Raw genomic sequence first — 23,298 nt, forward strand, 5'->3', positions numbered from 1 at the left:
GTAGTCTAGAGGAGAAATGATGAGAGTCAATACTAGAATGGTGGCTATGTGAGTGAAGGTGGGGACACGTATGAAAGATGTCGGGAAGGTTAAAACAATAAGATATGTCAAATATTTGGGGTAATTTAAGGCTTCCAAAAGATAGATCAGGAGGGAGCCTGAGTGACTGAAACACCAATGCACCTTTTAGTTATCAAAGGCCTGTTGATCAGGGCTCATCTCCATTCATGGCTCCAGAGGCGAAAGTGAGTTTGGTGACTTTTTTTGTACAGCCCTTCCTCATTTAAATTCAGTTTACTTGCAAGTAAGGACATCATCTCCCAGATGTCATGACCCTCTTAAAGAATGAAGGATAAACGCAACTTCCTAAAATGTCTATCTATGACAAAAAAAAAAAAAAAGACTAAGAACCTTGTCTTAGAGGATTGCCTGGGGATACTGAGAGGTTAATTGATTAGCCTAGGGACACAGCTCCATTTTATGTCAGAGTGGCAGTTGAATCACAGGTCTTCCTGTTTATTGACTGACTCTCAATTATGTCAAACTGGCTCACTTATATAGATATAATTATATATTCCTTTGGTTAAATACAAATGACCAAACACAAATTCAGAAGGTCCTTGTATTTTTACATGTATGTATGGTTTTTATATATCTTATAATTGTATTGCAGAATAGACTATATATAGGATGTGTGTGTGTGTGTGTGTGTGTGTGTGTGTGTGTGTGTGTGTGTGTGTGTGTGTATTTTAGATCACGGACTCCTTTGGCAGTACAGAGTACTTTGAAAAAGTGCACAGGAAAGTACAAAGGAAACAAATACATTTAAATGCAGTTATCAAACTACTAAAAACCAAAACCAAATCAGATTCAAAATACATGAAGATAAGGCAGTAAAGATTACATACATAAAATGGAGAAATTCAAATCACAGACTTAGAAATTTATGAAGAAATACCCTTTTCTAAAACTGGGGAAGGAAAGAAAAAAAGATTTACATGATTATTTTATATATATATATATATATATATATATATATATATATATATATAAGGAATAGCAAATTGAACATAATAGACTTGCACTTTCATATGCAATCATCTTTTTTAAAAAAATATACTATGTTATAGAAGTGCTTGTTTTATTCCATAAATTAAAAATTAAAAAAAAACACCATAATTTTTTATCTTTCTTTCTTGAAAAACTCTCCTTCCTCTTGAATTAGCATCCCTTTTAGATTTTTTAGTCTGTGGAATCCTACTTATCTATATCTGAATTATATTTTGAAATTTTCTCTTGCAAAGAAGAAAAGTTCTGAGGTACAAGTCAGTGTCAACCCAGTATTTTCTTCATCTTTGACAAAGAGCACGATGAACTCTAAAAGAGCATGATGAGAGTCTCACAAAGCTCATAGACTTTAGAGCTAGAGGAGACATTGAGAGCTCATCTAATCCAAATCCACTTATTTTACAAATAAGAACACTAAGGCCTAGAGAAATTAACTGACTTTGTCGGTGTTTATATGGAAGTGACAGAGCTGGAATTTAAACTTAATCTTTTAAACTTGAATCCAGCATTTTTTGCATTAAACAGGGTTTTTTTTTTCTTAAAAGAGAAGCAGATTTTAGCACTCTTTATACAATCTTTACAGAACTATTCTTGTTCATTTTTCCTCAGTCAGACTTTGCTTTAATTATGTGTGTGTGTTTTAATCTGTTTGCTGATGAATTCCCTGTGCATCCATGTTAGTCTCTTCAAATGATTTCTCTTTTCTTCCATATTAGACTAATTTTAGCTAGTTTATTTTTAAACATAACTGTTAAGAGCTTCTCTTAGGTCTTCTTTTTTCAAAATTTTAGGCCATTGATTTCTACCTATCTTTTTTCTATCCCAAAGATTCCTATTGTTTATGTATGGCTTTATCAATAATAATAACAATGAAATCTAGATTTGCAAAATGCATTACACATGCAACTCATTTGATCTTTACAACAATCTTATGTCAGATGCTGTTATTTTCCCCTTTTTACAAATGAGGAAACAGAGACACATAGAGGTTAAGTATCTTTGCTCAAAATCAAAAATATCTGCACAGGATTCAAAATACTAGGAGAAGGAGAAAGACAACACAAAAGGAAGCAAAAAAGTCAAGGAAGGGACAAAGGAAAGTAAAATTGTGTCCAAAGAGTCAGAAACAGAGATTCACATGGAATAAAAGAGTGAATATGACTGACCTGTGCATTTTTGCTTAAAATGGAGATTCCAAGAGCCCAATCAATTGGGAAAGGGCCCTTGACAATAACCTAGTGACTTTCAACAGCAAGAAGATCACAGGGAAGAAAATGAAATTTCACAGTCCCTTCTGGCTCTCTCTATTATCCTGAGGTCAATTACATCTGATATAGTCATTCAAATTTTATATATGAAAAATAGAAAAAATAGCATAAAAAATGAATGGGGCCACTGTATAATTTCTAGAGGGTTCATTCTGTTTCTTGGTTTTATTCTGTTTTGAGACTTAGGACATCTCATTTACTTTTCTTTGTTGTCAATGATGTCTTAGTACCATGTACAGGTAATGCCATCAGCTATCAGAGCATTAGAAAGTTAGTGACATTTAAAACTACTTGTTTACTTTTCTGGCATATGAGAGAATGCAATATATTGATCTGAGCCTTGCTACAAGGTCAGAGAATTTGAAGATGTGGAACAGATTTTTCATGGACTTTCTGAGCAAATTTACTAAAAAATATAAAGGCACTAAATTATATTTACTAAAATATAAAGGCACTGGTTTAGATATTCTTTGAATATATCTTTGGATTTGTATTCATTCAGATGCTGTTCTATGATTATAGAATTTTTGAGTTTCATTTAAAAGCATTAATGACATGTTATGAAATTCAAGTTTAATTCACAGTTTTCTAACTGAATTTTTTATCTTTAAAAAGGGGATGCGAAAGAGAGTTGAGGTACAGATAGGAATGGAATAAGAAAAGGTTGGAAAGATTTCTTTTATCCTGTCACTTTTTAAATTTCCTTCAGCATAGCATACTTTTATCCAGTGTATATCTGAATCCTTTCTAGTTGATATTATTACACCAGAACATAAAAGGAAACTGGATGACTTCACCCCATCAGCTTTTGAAATGGACCATGAGATCAATATACATTAGCAGTGGCCTCCTTTAGTTAAAAAAAAATTGATAGTGGTACTTGTTTGTGACATACAAGGGCAGCAAAAGTTATCCTTCCACTAAGCCAGGTCCTGGTTAGGTTCTTTTGGAATAGTGTGTATAGTTTAGGAGTCCACATTTTAAAAAAGGTTTGGAAAAATTGAAGAATCATAGAATATGAATATGGAAAATAGGAATATTAAGGGAAGTTGAAATATATTGGAATCATTTGGCATGAGAAGAGAAAGATAGAATATAAACAAAATGGTCATTTTTAAAATATGCAATCTTCAATGAAAAGGTTGATAGAAAGAAGTTTCTGGGAAACTATGAGATTACTATTCTTGAGAATCTTTAAAAGTTTAATACAACCATATGCAGAAAAGCAGAAATTATAAATACTTCCTTTTCAGACCATAATGCAATAAAAACTGGATTCAATAATGAAAAGGGAAAGAGATTAAAATGAATTGGAAATTAAGTAATCTAATTCTAAAGAATAAGTGGGTCAAAAAACAAAATCAGAGAATCAATAATTTTTTTATATAAAACGACAACAATGAAACAACATAACAAAATTTATGGGATGCAGCCAATGCAGTACTTAGAGGGAAATGTATATCTCTAATTGATTACTTCAATAAAATAGAGACAAGGACAAAACTGGGGGAAAATTAATTGGACTATAAAAAAACTAGAGAAAGAACAAATTAAAAATTTCCAATTAAATACCAAATTGAAAATCCTGAAAAATCAAAGGAGGGAATAATAAAATGAAAGTAAGAAAACCGTTGAGCTAATAAATAAAATTAGAGACAGATTTTATGAAAAAAATAAAACAGATAAATCTTTGGCTAATTTGATTTTAAAAGGAAAGAAGAAAACCAAATTATTAGTATCAAAAATGAAAAAGGTGAATTCACCACCAGTTCAAAGGAAATTAAGACAATTGTTAGGAATTATTTTGCCCACTCATATTATCAATAACTTTGACAATACAAATGAAATATATAGGTATCTACAAAAATATAATTACCCAGATTAACAGAAGAAGAAATAAAATACATAAATAACCTAGTACTATAAAATAAATTGAATAAGCCATCAGGGAACTTCCTAAGAAAAAAGTACTCAGGAATAAAATTGATTCACAAGCTAATTCTGCCAAACATTTAAAGAACAATTAACCCCATACTATATAAACTATTGAAAATATAGACAAAGAATGAGTCTTACCAAATTCATTTTACAACACAAATATGGTGCTGATTCCTAAACCTAGAAGAGTCAAAACAGAACAAGAAAATAATAAAGCAATTTCCCTAATGAATGTTAATATGAAAAAATTAAATAAAATATTACCAAAAAATTGTAACAGATCACAAAGATCATACTCTAAGATCAGATAAATTTTATACCAGGAATGCAAGACTGGTTCAATATTAGGAAGATTATTAACATAATTGACTACATCAATACCAAAACTAACAGAAATCATATGTTTAGCTCAATAGAGGCAGAAAAAAACCTTTGACAAAGTTCAATACCCAATAGAGCACAGGAATAAATAGAGCTTACCTAAAGATGACTTAAAATGATAAGTATTATTTATCTAAAACCATCAGCAAGTATTATATGTAATGGGAATAAGATAGAAGTCTTCCTAATGCAGTCAGAAGTTAAGTAAGGATACCCATTATCACCTCTATTACTTAATATTACTATATTAAGTTTTTTATAGTTTTATTTATAGTACTCTATAAATATTAGTCATAGCAATAAGAGAAGAAAAATAAATTAAAAGAATTAGAATAGTCAATGTCATCTTTGGAAATGACATGATCTTATTCTTTAAAAAAAAATCCCAAGGAATCAACTAAAAGACCACTTAATATTATTAACAATTTTAGCAGAGTTGCAGGATACAAAATATATACACTTATATTATCAGTATTTCTATATATTGCCAACAACGTTCAGCAGCAAAAGAAAGAGAGAAATTTTATTTAAAATAATTGTAAATAATATAAAATACTTGGGAGTTTACCTTCAAAGACAAATCCAGGAACTATATGAACTCAACTATAAAACACTTTTCATACAAATTCAGATCTAAACAATTGAAAAAAATCTTAATTGTTCATGGGTAGGCTAAATGAGTCAATACAATAAAAATGACAGTTCTAAGTTAATTAATTTATTCAAAAATCATACCAATTGAAGTGTCAAAAATTATTTATAGACCTAAAAAAATAACAAAATTCATCTGAAGAACATAAGGTCAAGAATATCAAGGGAATCCATGAAAAAATACAAATTCATCTAGCACTACCAGATCCCAAGCTATATTATAAACAGTAATTATCAAAGCAATCTAAATGGTGAACTACTGAATTAGATTTGGTACAAATTATAGTAAATGATCATAGTAATCTAGTAAATGATAAACCATGGATCTAAACATTTGGAACAAAAACTCATTGTCTGACAAAAACTGTTGGAAATGCTGAAAAACAGAGGGATAAAAAGCTTGAAAAAGTAAACAAAAAATCTCTAGAAACTGGGCATAGACAAATTTCACACCATATACTAAGATTAGATCAAAATGGGTACATGGTTTACACATAACAAGTGATGCCATAAGCAAATTAAGAGAGCCATAGAATAGTTTATCAGATTTATGGATAAGGGAAAAATTTAGGACCAAAATAAATAAATAAATAAATAGAGAGACCATTACAAAATGTAAAATAGATCATTTTGATTATATAAATTAAAATTTTTTTATAAATAAGCCCAATGCAAACAAAATTATAAGGAAAGTAGAAAACTGGGAAGGGAATTTCACAACAAATATGTCTGATAAAGGCCTCAATTCTTAAATAAATAGAGAGCTGAGTCAAATTTATAACAATACAAGTCATTCATCAATTATATGGATATGAATAGGCAATTTTCAGACAAAGAAATCAAAACTGACTATAATCATATGGGAAAATGCTCTAAATCACTATTAATTAGAGAAGTACACATTTAAACTGTGTACTGTTTGAGAGAACATCTTACCCATATGAGATTGGCTAATGTGACAAAAAAAGGAAAATATTGGATGTTAATGGGGATGTAGGAAAACTAGAACATCAGTGCACTATTGATGGAGTGGTGAACTGATCCATCCATTCTGGAGAGCAATTTGGTAGTAAGCTCAAAGTCAAAACTGCATATACTCTTTCATTCAACAATATTACTACTATGTGTATATCCCAGAGACATCAAAAAATTGAAAATGACATTTCTACAAAAATATTTATAACAGCTCTTTTTGTGGTGTCTGGGGAAATGGCTCAACTAGCTGTGGTATATGATTGTGATGGAATATTATTATGCTATAAGAAATGACAAGAAGGATAATTTCAGAAAAAACTTGGAAAGATATTTATGAAATGATATATAATAAAGTGAAGAGAACCAGGAGAACATTGTACATAGTAACAGCAATATGGTTAAAGGAAGAATTGTGAATGACTTGGCTATTCTTAACAGTACAAATGATCCATGACAATCTCAGAGGACTAATGATGAAGCATTAGTATCCACTTCCAGAGAAGGAACTGATATTGAGTAACACTGAAGCATGCTATTTTTCACTTTCATTTTTCCTTTTATTCAATTCTTCTTGCATAAAATAACTAATATGGAAATGTTATACATCCAACTACTAATTCTAGGTAAAGTCATATGCCTATGCATACAAATAATTGAAACCATATTTCAACATACTAATAATAAGGCACATAACAGCTATTATTAAACTATTTGGGAAGGCAACACAATGTAATTAAAAAAGCAGGAGATGCACAGATTTAAAAACTGCCTTTTGACACTTAATAATTTTGTAACTTCAGACAAAACATTGTCTTTCTGAACATCAATTTTCTTATCTATATAATAAAATCATGCCAGTAGTACATCTCTCACAAGATTGCTTATAAGGATTAAATAAGAATAAATATAGAAAAAGTTTATTTGGCTTTATCCCATGCATGCTTTGAGATCATGGTACAATTATTTAAATGACTTAGTTGAAATGATACTTTGACTTTTGAGATCAAGTTAGGCATTAAGCTTTGAGATTTATATGTACTTAAGGCATTTCAATTTTGCAGCAATAATATATGATATTTATAAAATAGTTTATTATACCCTAATTTTGGATATTCCCCAAAGCTTTTTCTTAGGACATCCCATTCTCTCTCTACATATATTTTTTTTTCTTGGAAACCTCATCAGCTCCCACTGGTTTTATCATTTCTATGAAGATGACTCAAATTAATATATAATAAGAAATAGATAACTTATGCTAGCACCTAAAGTTCAGTCCTCATTACCACTTGCTTATTGGGCATTTCAAACTAGATGTTCCAGAGATATCTCATACTCAGAATGTTCAAAATGGAATTTATCATTCTTTCTAAACCCCTCATTTCCAAACTTTCCCTTCTGTCAAAGATACCACCATTCTTCCAGTAACCTTATTGCTATCTTTAACTTCTTGATCTTTTTCACAACTTTTATCTCTTTAAATTGCTGAATCTTTAGACTACTGTGATAGCTTTTAAATGCAATACTTTTACATGAATCTCTTTATCTTAACTTACTCTCCATTTCAGTCTATCCAAAGAATATTTCTGCCAAAGTGTTTTGCAGATTTGATCATGGTACCTTCCTACTCAGTCAACTCAAATGGTGCTACTTAGATTAAATATTGTTTTAGTTTTTAAATCCTTTTGCATCCTAGCCCCAATTTATCTATTCTAACTTCACTGTATTTTGTTCCTTTTTTCATACTCTTCGAACCATCCAAATTGGCCATCTTTCTGTTTCTTAAACACAATATCCCCATCCCATCTCCGGTCTTTTTCATTAGCTATTTCTAAAATAATGTTTAGAATATAATCCTTCCTTACTTCTGCTTAAAATAGAATACCTTTTTTTCTCTAGAAAGATAACAGACTTTTTGGATTAAATATTCTAGAATGTTGAATGAAGGAAAAATACAGCATTCACTCACTATCTTAAAGTAATGTTTTAAAAATCTTTTCATGAATTATAATTTTAAGATCATTACAAAAATCCATATATTTGTTTTTAAAAATATTTTGTTTAAAAGTATTTTAAATATTTGGTCATTTCTTCTCACTTCCATTGACCTCTCCCTTTTAACAACAACAACAACAACAAAAAACACATTTAAGCAAAACCAATGGGTGCAATAACTATATCAAGCAGCATATTATATCTGTAGTAAATACCCTACCAAGTTAGTGTACTTTTAGACCAAGCATAAATGTCACATATTTTAAAACAGACATTACTATTAAAAACATTGAAGAAAGTGTCATCCCAAAATACATGGAAATAAAAAACTTTACTTAATAGTACACAGGAAAACAGAGGAAGAAGTTAATAAAATTAGCAATTCAATAGAACTACATGATGATATGAGTGAACATTTTGAAATAAATTTTTGTGAGACTGATTTAGATCATAACCTAAAAAGAAAAAGCCATATTTGTCAAATGTATTATTTTTTAGTTCTACAATAATTTTAAATTAAATGTGAATAATTTGTGTATAATTAGATGCTTTGTGGCCTTGTCCAAAGTTACTTAATATTTTTTGTTTATTTCCTCATCTATAAAATTTGGATAACAGCACTGTCACAAGTTTTATGAGGATAAAACGACTTTGAAAGTAGTACAATTATATACATGTAGTAATATTTTTATTGTTGTATCCAAAACTAAATTTATTAGATAGGTGGGTAATGCTGTATATAGGACACTGGATCTGGAATTAGGGAAATCCAAGTTCAAATCCAGTCTCACATGCTTAGTAGGTGAATGACCCTGTGGAATTCTATGTGTCTTAGTTTCTTTCCCTGGAAAATGAGGATAGGAATAATTGTGACATTCAAATGAGATGATTATTGTAAAGCAGTTAGCAAACCTTAAAAGTTTTAGATGAACACATTATTAATATTGTTGAAGATTATTTCTGTTCACCAACACGAGACATTTCAAACAGCAATAACATTTTTTTTTTGTCTCAAATTTGTCTTTAGTACTTCTTGGTGAAATTTTGGCTTTATTTTCTTGAGTCAGATTCCTTTTGAGACTGAAATTGAGATTTGATGTTTGTGTATATATCAACCATAACTATGCAACAATAAACAAGAAATTTTACCCAAAAAATTGACAGAAGATTTTAATATGAAAATGATTTTTAAAAATATTTGCCACTCTGAGTTGTCTCTAGGAGAAAGCAACACTAAGGGAAAGAAATCACTGGTGTTCACACATTTAGAAAAGTGTGAATTTTATTTACAAATTTTACTTTTTATACTAAGGGACAGATGCTATCTTTTGGAAGAATAAATCACTTAAGCCAAAATTTTCAGAAGAACTCTATATAGACTCTCATGGCAGAAGAAATTCTACCAGATTATGCCCTTTGATTTTCACAGGTTTTTGTTCTGAGAATCTGGCAGTGGGTTGCAGTTTCACACTTCAAAAATATGTGGCTGGCCAAGAGTTATATCTGGGTTTTTATTCAAGCTTTATAATCCTTTGAGATAGTGTTTGTTCCAAAATCAACTCCCTGGTCATTTCTTCCTTGAAATGTGATCTATTTGAAGTGAGGCACATTTTCAATTGAAAGCTGTATTGTCTAAACAAATTTACATTCCCTAAGAAAAACTGAAGTGACAGTAGATCATTTGAAAAAATGATCAGTTATACAAGTGTGGAAATTATTCAATGTGATCAATATGCTTTATTAATAGAATGATGTATACAACTAATTTTATAAAAAAAAAATTATATGTAAATCCTGCCACTCAGGAAACTGCAGTTTAAAACAGATGATAGGGTTTTTAAATATATTTACATACCTTTATAGGTATTTAAATTTTACAACTCTTTGTATGTATGCATATTATATTAATATACAAGTATGTGAACACTTTCCTGAAATAAGTAGAATCATGACATCATAGAGTTAAGTGGGACTTCATATTATTTATATAAAACTCTGCCTGGGCAAAAGAGTCTTTTTAAAACCCATTCAACAATTGAAAAGTCTAGTGAGAGACAGGCAGCCCATTACCTCCAGTTATAATTCAGTGTACCTTTGAACAAATTTTTCTCATGTTGTTTACGCAAGGGCAGTTTCAACTATATTACTTATTCAAGTATGCTACTTATGAACAGATGTGAGAAAAGATTCACAAGTTAGGTGTTTGTTGAAATGGAAAGATAACATTCAAAGTAGATGTTATAAGAGTGATAATTGAGTAAAGATTATTATGGGATGAGATCTCATGGGAAGGAAAGATGGGAAATCCTGTGAAGGTCTTCCCTACCCAGATTAGATTTTTATTTTTTAAATAAGTAGAAAAGTAGGCCATTCTTTTTCTCAAATCTTCCCTTGTCTTAATCACTGAATAGGTTTTGCCTCAAACTAAGACCTATTAAAAACCTTGGCTTAAAACGGCCAAGGTCTCCCACTGCATTCAGTGCCATCTCCATTTATCAGGATCTATATCTCGCCACTGAACTCAGGGGGCTCTGGAGGAGAAAATGAGACTGATGACTGCACAGCCCACCTTTACTTAAATCCAATTCATTTGAATGTCATGGCATCTCCTCCCTGATATCACAGTCCCTTTAATAATGAAGGACAAACAACAACAAAGCATTGAGAAGGGATAGAAACTGGATCAGCAAAATTCAAAAGAGGGAGATTTTTAAGATCTGTTGGGATAGAGAATAACTTGGAGTCTAGAGAATAAAATAGCTTAACTGGATGGAGTACAAGGTTTAAAAAGAGTCAAATCAGAAAACGTAGATTAGAGTTAAATGATGGAAGATCTCATATGCAAGTTTAAGGAGTAATCGGCACTTGTGAGTCAGGAGGTTTTTAAACTGTATGTGATAAAAGGTCTCTAGTAATGCTTGCAGAATAGAACATGGTATGAGATAAGTAGAACCTTAAGACAAGAAAACCAGTAAGAAGTCTATTGTAGTATTACAAACATGCAGGTAATAAGGACCTCCCCTACTACATAGTGGCAGTAGAACTGGAAAGGAAGGATGGAATGAAAGGATATGAAAAACTGTTGTCTTATTAATTGTTTGGATGAAGGGAAAATGAGGAAAAAGAAGGAAAATCAAATGCACTAATTTGAGCTTGGATAAGTAAGAAACTCGTGGTAAAATAATCTGTTCAGGAAATTAGGAATATGAGCTCTTTTGAGTGATGAAATTGATTTTAGACATAATGAGTTTTAAGCTATAAACTGCTAATTAAGATTCATATTTAGTATCTTCCCTTGAGAATTGGTGGAAAGATAAAGTATGATCAACCAACATGCCAGACATTGTGCTCAAGTCTAGCAAGAGGGAATCCATTGATAACTAGTTAGAGCTTATAATTAAACCTTTCCAGAACTTGACTGACAGTGAGGTGAGTGACATTGGCCCCTCCTGGTCATCTCATGATTTTAATTTGCCTACTGAGGCCTCTGGTTCTTTCTCATTCCTGCCTCTCCATTCTCTTTCCCCAAGCCCCATCAGTTTTCTATCCCATACAGTAATGGGACAGGTATGTTCAAGGATTTCATGATGGTGCCAGTTCTATAGTTGAAAAGAAAACAAAATTCAATAGCTAATTAATTTTACTTATTGAGTAGTTTTGTGATTAAAAAAAACTGTGGATTTGAAATCTTAAGATATAGTTCAGAATCCTGACTATCATTTACTACCTAGTTATTGTGGATATTAAATTTCACCTTTATGGGACTATTTTCCCATCCTTAAAATGAAGGAGTAAGACTAGATGACATTTAAGTTTTCTGATATATGGAATGCTTCACGAATTTGCATGTCATCCTTGTGCAGGGGTCATGCTAATTTTCTCTGCATCATTCCAATTTAGTATATGTGCTGCTGAAGTGAGCATTCCATACACTGATAAAAACAGTCCATTTGCTTCTTTTTGGGAAATTGAGAAGTTAAATAACTTGTCTAGGATCACTCAGCTAGAATGTGTCAGAAGCAGGAGTTGAACCTAGATATTCCTTATACTAAAGCAAAGAATTTTCCTGTCTCTTACAGTCACCAAACTACTAATAATATATTTATATTATGAAAAGATAAATGTCTACATTTAAGCCCCCAACACTTCATACAGAGCCTGGTACATAGTAGACTTTTATTAAATCCTTTATGACTGACTGAATAGTAGATTTTGTTTTTCAAAATCCCTTCTCATACATTTGCTGTGTTTGCCATTATACTCTGTGAAGTAGGCAGAGCAGGCTGTTTTACAAATGAGGAAGTTAAGACTCTAGGAGGCTACCCAAGGTCATAGTGGTAGAAACTGGAGTAGAAGAAAGATATTGTACATCCTAGTCCAGACCTTTTTCCTTGACAGTAGAAATCACATGAGAAATGGGATTTTAAAAAACAACCCTTTGTGTTTGTTTGACATTTCATGTGTCATCTCAAGCTCATAGACTTGTTCTGAACATGTCGAAGCTGAATCTAAAATTGAAGAAAAATACCTTGGTTCACAATTGAAAAACAGGTGTACACGCTCCTCCTTCCATCCCCTTCTGTTGCCCTCACATGAATGTTTCATTTCAAGGAAATCTTTGTTACACTATAATTTTCCCCTGAATCCTGTTATTTACACAGAATGCATGGTTCTTAATCACTGGTCTCTCACATATAAAGCTGTCAGGTGTTGTCTTAGGAAAATGCAAAAGTAATACAAGGTATTTCTTATAGATTATCTGTCTTGGGAAAATAATAACTATCACTGCACATAGGATATCTTATATCTGGTCAAATCTGTCTTTGAAATAATGAGAGAAAGAGAAAGAAAGACTAATTGAGGAGGAGAGAAAGGAGCAAGAGAAGAGAGAGGAAGAGAAAAAAGATGGAAGAAGAAAAAATTAGCAACTTGTGAGGAATGTGAGGAATGCAGCACAGTGATAAATAGGTAATATGGCCTAAGTGCTTATTTATTGATTGAATTATTGATTGATTATTAAATTCATTCTTTGCTCACTAGATACAAAGTTCTATATTAGGAGTTGGGGATATAAAAATAAAACAGTCCCTTCCCTCAGTGAATTTTATATCCTTTTGGGAAAAGGAGATATATGATATAGTTGTGTAACTCTGAATTAGTTATTTAACCTTTGGGGACTTCATAAAATGAAGGGATTCAATTAGATGACCTCTAATGTCTTTTTTTGTTGTTCAGTTGTTTTTCAGTCGGGTCTGACTCTTCATGACCTCATTTGGGGTTTTCTTAGCAAAGACACTAGAGTGATTTGCCATGTCCTTCTCCAGATCATTTTACAGTTGAGGAAATTGAGGCAAACTGGGTGAAGTGATTTCCTCAAGGTCAAACAAGTACTAAGTGCCCAAGACCAGATTTGAATTGAGGAAAATTAGTCTTTCTGACTCCAGGCACCTAGTTTAGCTGCCCTTCTAAAATCTCAGCTTTCTCTAAATTTATGATCCTGAGATCCCAGACTAGATGAGAAAGAATGAAATCAAGATTGGTAGATTTGCCTCAGGCAAGAAGGAAATGAAGGAACAGAATTTATTTTAAAGGCAAATATGGATTTTTGGACTATCCATAACATGATTCCTATTAGTGTGTGTATAACAGAATTGACAGTATATATTATATTCAATCTAGGTTATTTTTTAAAACTTCACTTACTATATAATTGTGGCATCTATAATTACTAATGGTGAGTTGAATGACACAAAGTTATAATTTTGGATAGTCAGTAGTTCATTTACTTAACCCAAATGGACAAGTATTAAAACATTCAGATCTCTTAAATAGTTAAAAGTACAGTAATTTTTGAAGTTAATTTAAAATAGCTGTTGCAATACATGTCAGATCCCATTCCAATGACTCTCTAAGCAATGAAAGCCTCACTATAATGAAAACATTTGCAAGTCTCAATTAATGACTTGCTTATTTGAAGGAAGAAAACTTCACTCCAGTGAAATCTGAGAAGCAATAAAATAAATTTGGATACCCCTTTGAAATTTGTTATAAGAGAATTTGACTTGCAATCAGTCTGTGGACGAGCACTTTTTATTTATATTGAATTGAATGAACTAGTATATTATTCCAAACTAGTAAGTAGTTATATCGGTTTATCATGAGAATGTTAAAGGAAGTATTAACAGCAATCTTCTTACCCATGTTGAATTTTGAGCAGTTGCGTTTCCAAGGTAACAGATTCCTTGTCAGAGAAAAATAAAGATGAATTTTATAGCTGTGTGAAAGCATTTGCCAAAAATAATCAAGTTAGATGAAAAAAATGTGGGTTTAAACCCCTTTACATCATCTCTCCTTTTTTTTACTGTTCCCCCACACACATTACTCAAAGAAGACTGGAAGGCACAAATTCTGGCTTAAAAATACTCACTAATCCTGCTTTATAAATTGACCATATATTCACAACAAATAGCTCTATTAGTTTTTAACAAATGTTTCATCTTTTCATGATTTACTCTCAATATTAAAAATGATTTTCAATTGTAGGATGGTTTAGCTAATGAAAAATTGAGAAGAGAGAAGGAGAAAGAGAAGGAGGGGAAGGAGAGGCAAAAGGAAGGAGAATGGGAAGAAGGAAAGTGGAAAGAGGGAGAAAGAGACTATAAGGAAGGGTTAGGGAGAGAGACACATGATTAAGAGGTTTTTTTTTGTTGTTGTTGTTTAGTCATTTCAGTTATGTCCAACTCGCCATGACCCCTTCTAGGTTTTCTTAGCAAAGATACTGGTGTGGTTTGCCATTTCCTTCTGTTCATTTTACAGATGAGAAAACTGAGGTAAACTCAGTTTTAAGTTAAGTAACTTGCCCAGATTCACACAACTAGTGTCTGAGGCCAGATTTAAACTCAGAAAAATGAATCTTTGTGACTTTAAACTCAGAACTCCATCCACTGTGCCATCTGACTCCATGTCAAAGCCTAAGAATGAAAATACAAGTGATCAAGACACCTTAAAGGAGATAACATTGGGGAATACAACACATAAAGAGGATCTGGAAAGGAGGAAGGAGATGCAATGGGGGAGCATGATGAAGAGACAGACAAGAGATGGTAGGGAGGGATGGTCTCCAGCAGGATAAGTTTATGGCAGGAAATCCTGGGACAGAGTCTAAATTTCTGGTGGAGAGGAGGTAGAGGTGGTAGTCCAAGAAAAGAACATATGGAGAAGATATCCTGGAAGAGCATCTCTTTCTAGCAAATCCAAATTATTCCTGTGGCATATATCTTTGACACATAAGTACTTAATAAATCCTTTTGATAAGTATCAGTACAAGTTAGCACCTGCTCAGAAACATATATGGCCTAGAGGAACTGAAGTAACTGACTTTCCTCAAGGAAAGAGGAAACACCAAAGTCAGAAAACTAGAACCTATTTCTTATTGAGTTCCTGCCCAGCTCTCTATCCACTAGGACTTGCGACCTCTTACCTTTTTCTTATGCTTAAATAGGCTGGTTCATAGGAAGAAAACTAGGGATATTCTGGTGCCCTATGTCTCTACTTTTCTTGATAGAAGGCTGAGAATAGACAAATTGTGACTTGATTTAAATAGAATAAACAAAGTCATCAAAGCAAAATATTTTGCATATTTTTGAGTTCTCAATTATTTAATTTAGCTATAGTCAGAGCAAAGCCACTTGGTTTTTTTAACTTGAATTTGAAACTGAATACAAATACTAATTTGGCTTTACCAATTAATTTAGAGAAACTGGTTTCTTTGTGTATGTATTTAAGCTTGTCAAAAGTATTTTTGGTGATGAACATAACAGGTGACAGGATGTAGTCTCCCCCTCTTCTCCCTCCCCGAGTTTATAATCTAATTAAATGTACAAACTTCAAGTTGAGCCAGATGTCTCAAGAACCTGTGCCTGAACTTTCATTTATTACCCAAGTATATCCCTGAGCCCATATCTGAACATCTGATATGGGGGTGTCTGTGAAGATGTGGCCTAGATTCAAACTGAAAACTTGACCCAGTTTGACCTGTGCTGCTGAATCATCAGACCCACTCACTATTAGTATTGGAAGTCTGAGTATAAGGGCAGAGAATGCTTTGTTTTTCCTAGCAATTAGCCTAGAACCTGGTACATCATTCAATCATGGATCTAAATAGATCTGTAAGAGATGCCAGAGACCACCTTCTCCCACTCCCTCATTTTACAGATTAGGAAACTGAGGCACACACGGATTAATTGATTTGTCCAAGGTCATGTAAATAGTGTCAGAAATAAGATTTGAACTCAGGTCCTCTGAGTTCTTTCTATTGGAGTACACTATACCCACGCTAGACATAGTAATAAATATTTACTGATTGACTGATTTTGCCCTCCAGGTGCCTTGAGAATATTCTGATGTAGGATGGTCGATTTCCTTAGGAGATTGTTGTGCTGCTTTAAAAAGTTCACTAAAATCAAGGATCATCATACTTTCAAACAGGAAACAGAATAACTATTGAAAAGATCATTCAGATTATCCTTCATCTTCAGCTTTCTTCCTGCAGGTGGATGATTTTTTTTTTTTAATGGACAAGCAGAGTAAGAAATGAGAGGAAGTACAGCTAGATGCAGGTGCAGAATTGGAGGAAAGAAATCTAGTGAGAAAGTAGGAGAGTTCTAGTAGAAAAGAATGCCATTTTAAAAGGAAGTATTTAAGACTGAGAGTGGAACTTAATTGGAATGAAGTGATGCTGTGGACAAAGTGGTTTAGAGGTCTGAATCTGAATTTAAATCCAGCCTCAGATATTTATTAAGAGTTTGTGTAATCTTGGACATGTCACTTGAATTTTCTATGTTATAGTTTTCTCATCTGTAAAATGATGAAAACAACAAAACCTGCTTCCAAGGTTGTTGTGAGATTAAAATGAGATAATATTTGTAAAATACTTTTCAGATCTTAAAGTTCTACATAAATATGATCTTTTTATTATTATATATTATTAGGGCAGCTAGATTGCACAGTAGATAGTCAGGAAGTCTTATCTAAGTTCCAATATGGCCTCAGACACTAGTTTTGTGACCTTAGGCGAGTCACTTAACCCTTTTACTTCAGTTTCCTCATCTGTAAAATGAGATGGAAAAGAAAATGGCAAACCACTCCACTATTTTTGCCCAAAAAACCCCAAAAAGGGTTCAAAGAGTAAGACATGACAGAAAACAATTGAACATTATTATTATTATTGCCATCACCACAAGAAAGAATAAAATGAGATAATATTTGTAAAGTACTTAGTTCAGTGCCTGGTACATAGCTGATACTGTATAAATGTTATATGTTATTATTGCTGTTGTTGTTATCAAATGGGTGAAAGTCAAGAATAAAGAATCCTCTTTTAATAGAATAATCAAAAAGTTGTCCAGTTTTATCTACTGGAAATTGCTAATGGAAGAAAAATCTAGAACTTCAGAGTGTCCAAGGTCATTGACAAACTAATCCTTGTTTACTAAATCTGCTTGTTCCCTGAAAAAGTTGTTTAATACCAGAAGGTGATCTTATCAGTTCATGAGATTATGAAAAGAATTTCTTTTAAGGAGTTTAAGAAATTATTTAATTAAATTGGGGTGGCTGGGTGGGAGGGATAGCTGAAAGAATGAATTCAGAGAATGTCTTTGACATTAATCATGGGGAAAAACCAGCTCATTTGACTGTTTTGCTTAGAGAAACCCAAATGAGATTAGATTTGCATGCAAATTAGATGAGCTAATCTTGCATATGCTACTCAGGTGAATTTAAAATACTAAAATAAGCAATTGGGCCAATTATATTTCCTACTCTATCTATAGTTCTAAACACAAATTTAATTACAGAAAGAATATTTAATGGAGGGCCATGTTGAAGGTGCTATCAATATTACTAGATGGGAATTTGACAGAAAAATATTCAGGTACTAAAAAGAATTTGACAGAGATAGTCCTTAGTGAATTTACTTATGATTTGCATAAAAGCAAATTAGATGAAAGTAAATAGGATGAAAATGTGATGAGTAGAAAAGAACTAAAACTAAAACTGTTTTCACATTCCTTCATTTCTTCAGAATTCTTTTTTTTCTTTTATTATATACCCTTCTATAACATTCTTTTAAAGAGGGATCTTTGTAAAATAGGAAATTGTAGAGTAGAAAGAAAAATTATAGTGTTATAAAATAGGAAATTGTAGAGTGGAAAGAGAAATTTAAGGGATATATATGTAAAAAAATTGATTAGTATGAATTTTGATTCATAAAATTATATTCCACTGAGCAATCTAAAAATATTTCATAAAATAAAGTCTGTCTTTGCTTGAATCTGGTTAGAGATGACCAAATGATAATTAACAATTTAAAAATCATTGTTACACAATATTATAAATGATGTCATCAGCTTTTGGTGATACAAGAGATTTCCAAGGTGAAGAAATGTGTGAAGAATTTAATCTGAAAATAATCCATGTTCATTCTTGATTGGTTATATAATGCCCCCACATTTTTAGTACAGTGTTAAGCTTGCCAGCACTAAGTTTTAGGACACCTTGTATGTTATTGGGTCCCTATGTTTGTGGCAGCCCTTTTTGTAGTGGCAAGAAACTGGAAAGTGAATGGATGTCCATCAATTGGAGAATAGCTGAATAAATTATGTTATATGAATGTTATGGAATATTTTTGTTCTGTAAAAAAGGACCAGCAGGATGATTTCAGAGAGTCCTGGAGAGACTTACATGAAGTGATGCTAAGTGAAGCGAGCAGATTAGGAGATCATTGTATATGGCAACAACAGGACTATATGATGATCAATTCTGATGGACATGGCTCTCTTCACTTGATTCAGATCAGTTCCGATTGTTCAGTAATGAAGAGAACATCTATATCCAGAGAAAGGACTGTGGGAACTGAGGGTGGACCACAACATAGCATTCTCACTCTTTTTGTGGTATTCTTGAATTTTTGTTTTTCTCAGGTTTTTTTTTCTTTCTAGATCTGATTTTTCTTGTGCCACAAAATAACTGTATGGATGTTGTGTGTGTGTGTGTGTGTGTGTGTGTGTTGGATTTAACACATATTTTAACATGTATTGAAATACCTACCAGCTAGGGGAAGGAGTGGGGGGAAGGAAAGGAAAATCTGAAACAGGGGTCAATGTTAAAAAAAATTACCTGTCCATATGTTTTGTAAATAAAAAGCTATAATAAAAAATATATATTTCTTTGCCATATGCCAAGACACTAAATTGGGTGCATGAGTAAAGGGTGGGAAGAGCAGGAAGAATAGAAAGGTTTGTATCAAGAATAAGTATGATTTCAGCCTTTATGGAGTCTAGTTGAGGGAGAATGTGTGCGTGTAGATAAGTATAATAAAGGTAAACTAAAATCCCAAATTAGAATAGATCATAAACTCCTTGAGGATAGTGACTAATGTTCATCTTGAGTTTCTATTCTAATAGATACACTGATTAATATTTAGCTATGCTTATTCAAGGGAATTGGGGGGGAGGGCTTTTTAACCCAACCTGTATCAGGGCAGAAATTCCTTTGCATAATCTTTGATAGCAGAAACAATAAAGTCTAAAGGTACAATAGAGGAGATAGATTAAATTATTTTTAAAGGTTGTACCAAATCTAAATCCTAAAATGGTTGTACTTGTGGCCCAAAATTAATACTGAAAAAAAAAATTGCTATTACTGTTTATATTTGTTTTAAGAAAAATTTTAAAGATGAACAAATTTTAGGATGCATGCATAGTCAATATCTCTTATAGGTTTTCTTAATACCTGTCTTCTTATTTTCCTATATTTCCCACTAGAATTAACAGCATTTTTGCTCAATTTGTAGACTGTTTGGTTTAGATTCCTGAACAGACAAGTTTAAAACCACCAATTTTAAAGGGGTACTATTAAATACATCTCTGCTTCATTTGTCCTTTTTGTTAAGGGAGAGGAGAAGGAGATGTTTGCCAGAAGAATATTTGTTAGTCTACAAGCCTTTATGAAGGCTTCGTGCTAAGCTCTGGGGATACTGCCCTTGAGGATCTCACAGCTTAACTTTGGAGATAATATCCCAACAAATGTGCACATTACTGGACATATAGAGGGTAGGTAGAAGGTATTCTCAGAGGAAAAATCTAAGTAGAACTAGGAGGTAGTAGAAAAGGCCTACTGCTAATAATTATTGGTCATGTTTTCCCCCCTGTTTATTAAGTCAGTTGTCCTCAATTATTTCTTTTTATGGAAAAGAATAAGGAAAGCAGTGAGATATTTATAGCTATACTTAATGATAATTATTTTTTTTTGCCTCAGTCTCTCCTTAATGTTTCAATCATATGGCCCTTTGAAGTTAGAGGTTGGCAGAAAATGCAGGAATTAACATATATATGCATATATGTTTATTTCAGGCACATTTTAATTTAAAACATCTTTTGGATTCCAAACTAGATCCTAAGCTGTCAATGATGGTATTGGGCCAAGAATAGCATTATGCAGCGAGATGTGTCTGTGTGCACACATCCTTCTTTTAGAAAAGACTGGGCAGTGATATAGTTCGGTGATTCTAGCTGTCTTAATAATCAATTTGAACCACTGCATAATTGATTTAGCTACTATTAGTGTCAATCAACAAGACAGTCAAAATAATTGGATTCACTAGGCTGTGTCCAGTTTGGTTAGTGTCCATAGACATGAGTCATATAGTCATCCAGTGTGTCCCATTGCAGAAGCATGTCTCCCTTCTACAACACTCGAGGATTAGCAAACCTCTTTTACCTTTGGTGATAGAAAACTCACTACCTCATGAGGAAGGTCATTCTACTTTTGGACGGTTCTAATTATTAAGAAGTTCTCTTTGGTGTTTTTTGAAATTTTATGCTTTCTATCTTCTATTCATTGGACCAAATTATGTCTGCTTGAGCTAGTGAAAATAAACCTAATCCTTCTTAGACATAACAGCTGTTCATATATTTAAAGACTAAGATGACATCCTCCCTTTTTTTAAAGCTTATTCCCCATTAGGGTATGGCTTTGAGCTCCTTTATCATACTGATCAGCTTCATCTTGAATATGCTTCAGTTTATCATTTTTCTTCCTAAAATGTGGCCCCATAGAACTGCAAATAGTACTTCTCTAGATATAATCTGAATAAACTTGAATATGGTGGGAGTATAAATTCTTATGCACCAAAGCAAATACTGCGCTTGTATTAAGGCAGCCTAAGACATCAGGTTTATTTTTCCTTTGATGTCACATATCTGAGTCAAATTAGATTTGCAGACTATAAAAACTTCCAAGTAATTTTCACATATTCATCTGGTTTAGCCATGTCTTTATAATCTGAAGTCAGGCCTGATTATTCTCAAAGTATCTAAGTGGAGGTACTTTTTAGCTGACAATTAGCAGGCTAAATCCAACTGTGACCATGTATTCTGGGGGGGGAAATGTAATAGTCAAGTAATAGACTATAAGATAAGCATGTTTCTCAAATGGTCAATTCCCCCTTATCTATACATTAGAAAGTTTTGTGAAAATGAAGAAGAAATTTGCTAATGCCCTTTCTTATAAAGTACAAGTAGGAATATTTTTTAAAAACCAACAGATAACATATGTTGCTGATTAACTATTTTTTTTTTAAATCTAGCAGGATTTTTTTTGCCCAAAAAAGAAGTAGGTTTATATCTGAAAGCTTTTGTAGATAAAATATACGTAATTCTAAACTTTTTCACAATAAGGGTAGCTGGTGATTTCAATCAACTAATCCATAGTATTTATGCTGTCTATCTGGGAATGTAAAGTCAAAAACAAAAAAATTCCTACCCCCAAGAAGTTTACATCAACAGGGGGCACATAGATTTATAATTTATATAATTTCTACAAATTATATAAATTATAATTTGTAATTTATTTGAATTAACTCAGAAGAAACACAAGATAAATAAAGTGAGAGAGTTCACCCCAAATGTTCATAGGCACTATTTGTGTCTGACCTGTGGCAGGGCATTCTGAGCTCGTATTGGTTTGATTCAGTTGGACACACTGTAATTCAATTCTAACAGTGATGTCATTTTTGGTCTTTTTTGAGAGAGAAGGGTAACAACCAATCAACCAAGTAAATGCAAAATATATACAAGATAAGTGCAAGATAATTTGTGGGATTGGCCATATGTGAAAGATGACAAGAGCAAAATTTGGAGGAAAGCTAGACATCAAAAGAGATATATTAGAGAGAGTGAATTCTAGGAAAGGGGATAACCTATGCAATTTGAAAGAGTGTCTAGGCTGGGGTGACTGAGTTATTGCGTGTATGAAAGTTCCATACATCTGAAAAAGGAAGTTGAAATGGAAATTAGGTATAAAAGAATTGGATAATTTGTTTCATACTGTCTCTTTTTCTTCATTAGCTTCAGTAATTGAAAGTTAACCTTATTGATAAATGTGGTTTAGTGACATAATAATTTGTCAGAATGAATTAAGGATGAATTATGTTTAATCCTATAATCAAAAACAAAGATATATTTAAAATCTGATTTTTCCCAACTGGTAGATTTAATAAGACACATAGCACCACTTAGTGTTGTATTATTTTATATCTGAACTATAGCTATGATTGTAATTCTTTAGTCGTTTCAGCCATCTTTGATTCTTCTTTTTAAATAGTATTTTTTTCCTCACATATAGCAAGAAGATTTGTTATTCTTTAGTCATTTCAGCAATCTTTAATTTTTCTTTTTTAAATAGTATTTTATTTTTTCCTCATTTATATATCAAGAAGATTTATTATTCTTTAGTCATTTCAACCATCTTTGACTTTTTTAATAGTGTTTTATTTTTTCCTTAGTTACATGTCAAGACAATTTTTAACATTAATTTTTACAAGATTTTGAGTTCCAATTTTTTCCTCCCTTCTTCCTCTGCCTTCCCTTCTTCAAAAGATGGTAGGCAGTTTGATGTAGTTTATACATGTTCTATCATGTAAAATATATTTCCATATTAGATACAATTGTGAAAGAAGAAACAGATC

General features: G+C 32.2%; 1 protein-coding gene and 1 non-coding gene across 6 annotated transcripts in view; one reads left to right on the forward strand and one right to left on the reverse strand.

Moving 5' to 3' along the window:
• DCLK1 (doublecortin like kinase 1) overlaps nt 1-23,298 on the forward strand; it is a 387,769-nt gene that overhangs the window by 101,012 nt on the left and 263,459 nt on the right. The window lies entirely within an intron of this gene.
• Nucleotides 12,092-12,197, reverse strand: LOC141565158 (U6 spliceosomal RNA). Its single transcript, XR_012488859.1, has one exon. It is a non-coding gene; the product is annotated as a U6 spliceosomal RNA (small nuclear RNA).

Source organism: Sminthopsis crassicaudata, chromosome 3, assembly GCF_048593235.1.
Source record: "Sminthopsis crassicaudata isolate SCR6 chromosome 3, ASM4859323v1, whole genome shotgun sequence".
Classification (NCBI taxonomy): Eukaryota; Metazoa; Chordata; class Mammalia; order Dasyuromorphia; family Dasyuridae; genus Sminthopsis; species Sminthopsis crassicaudata.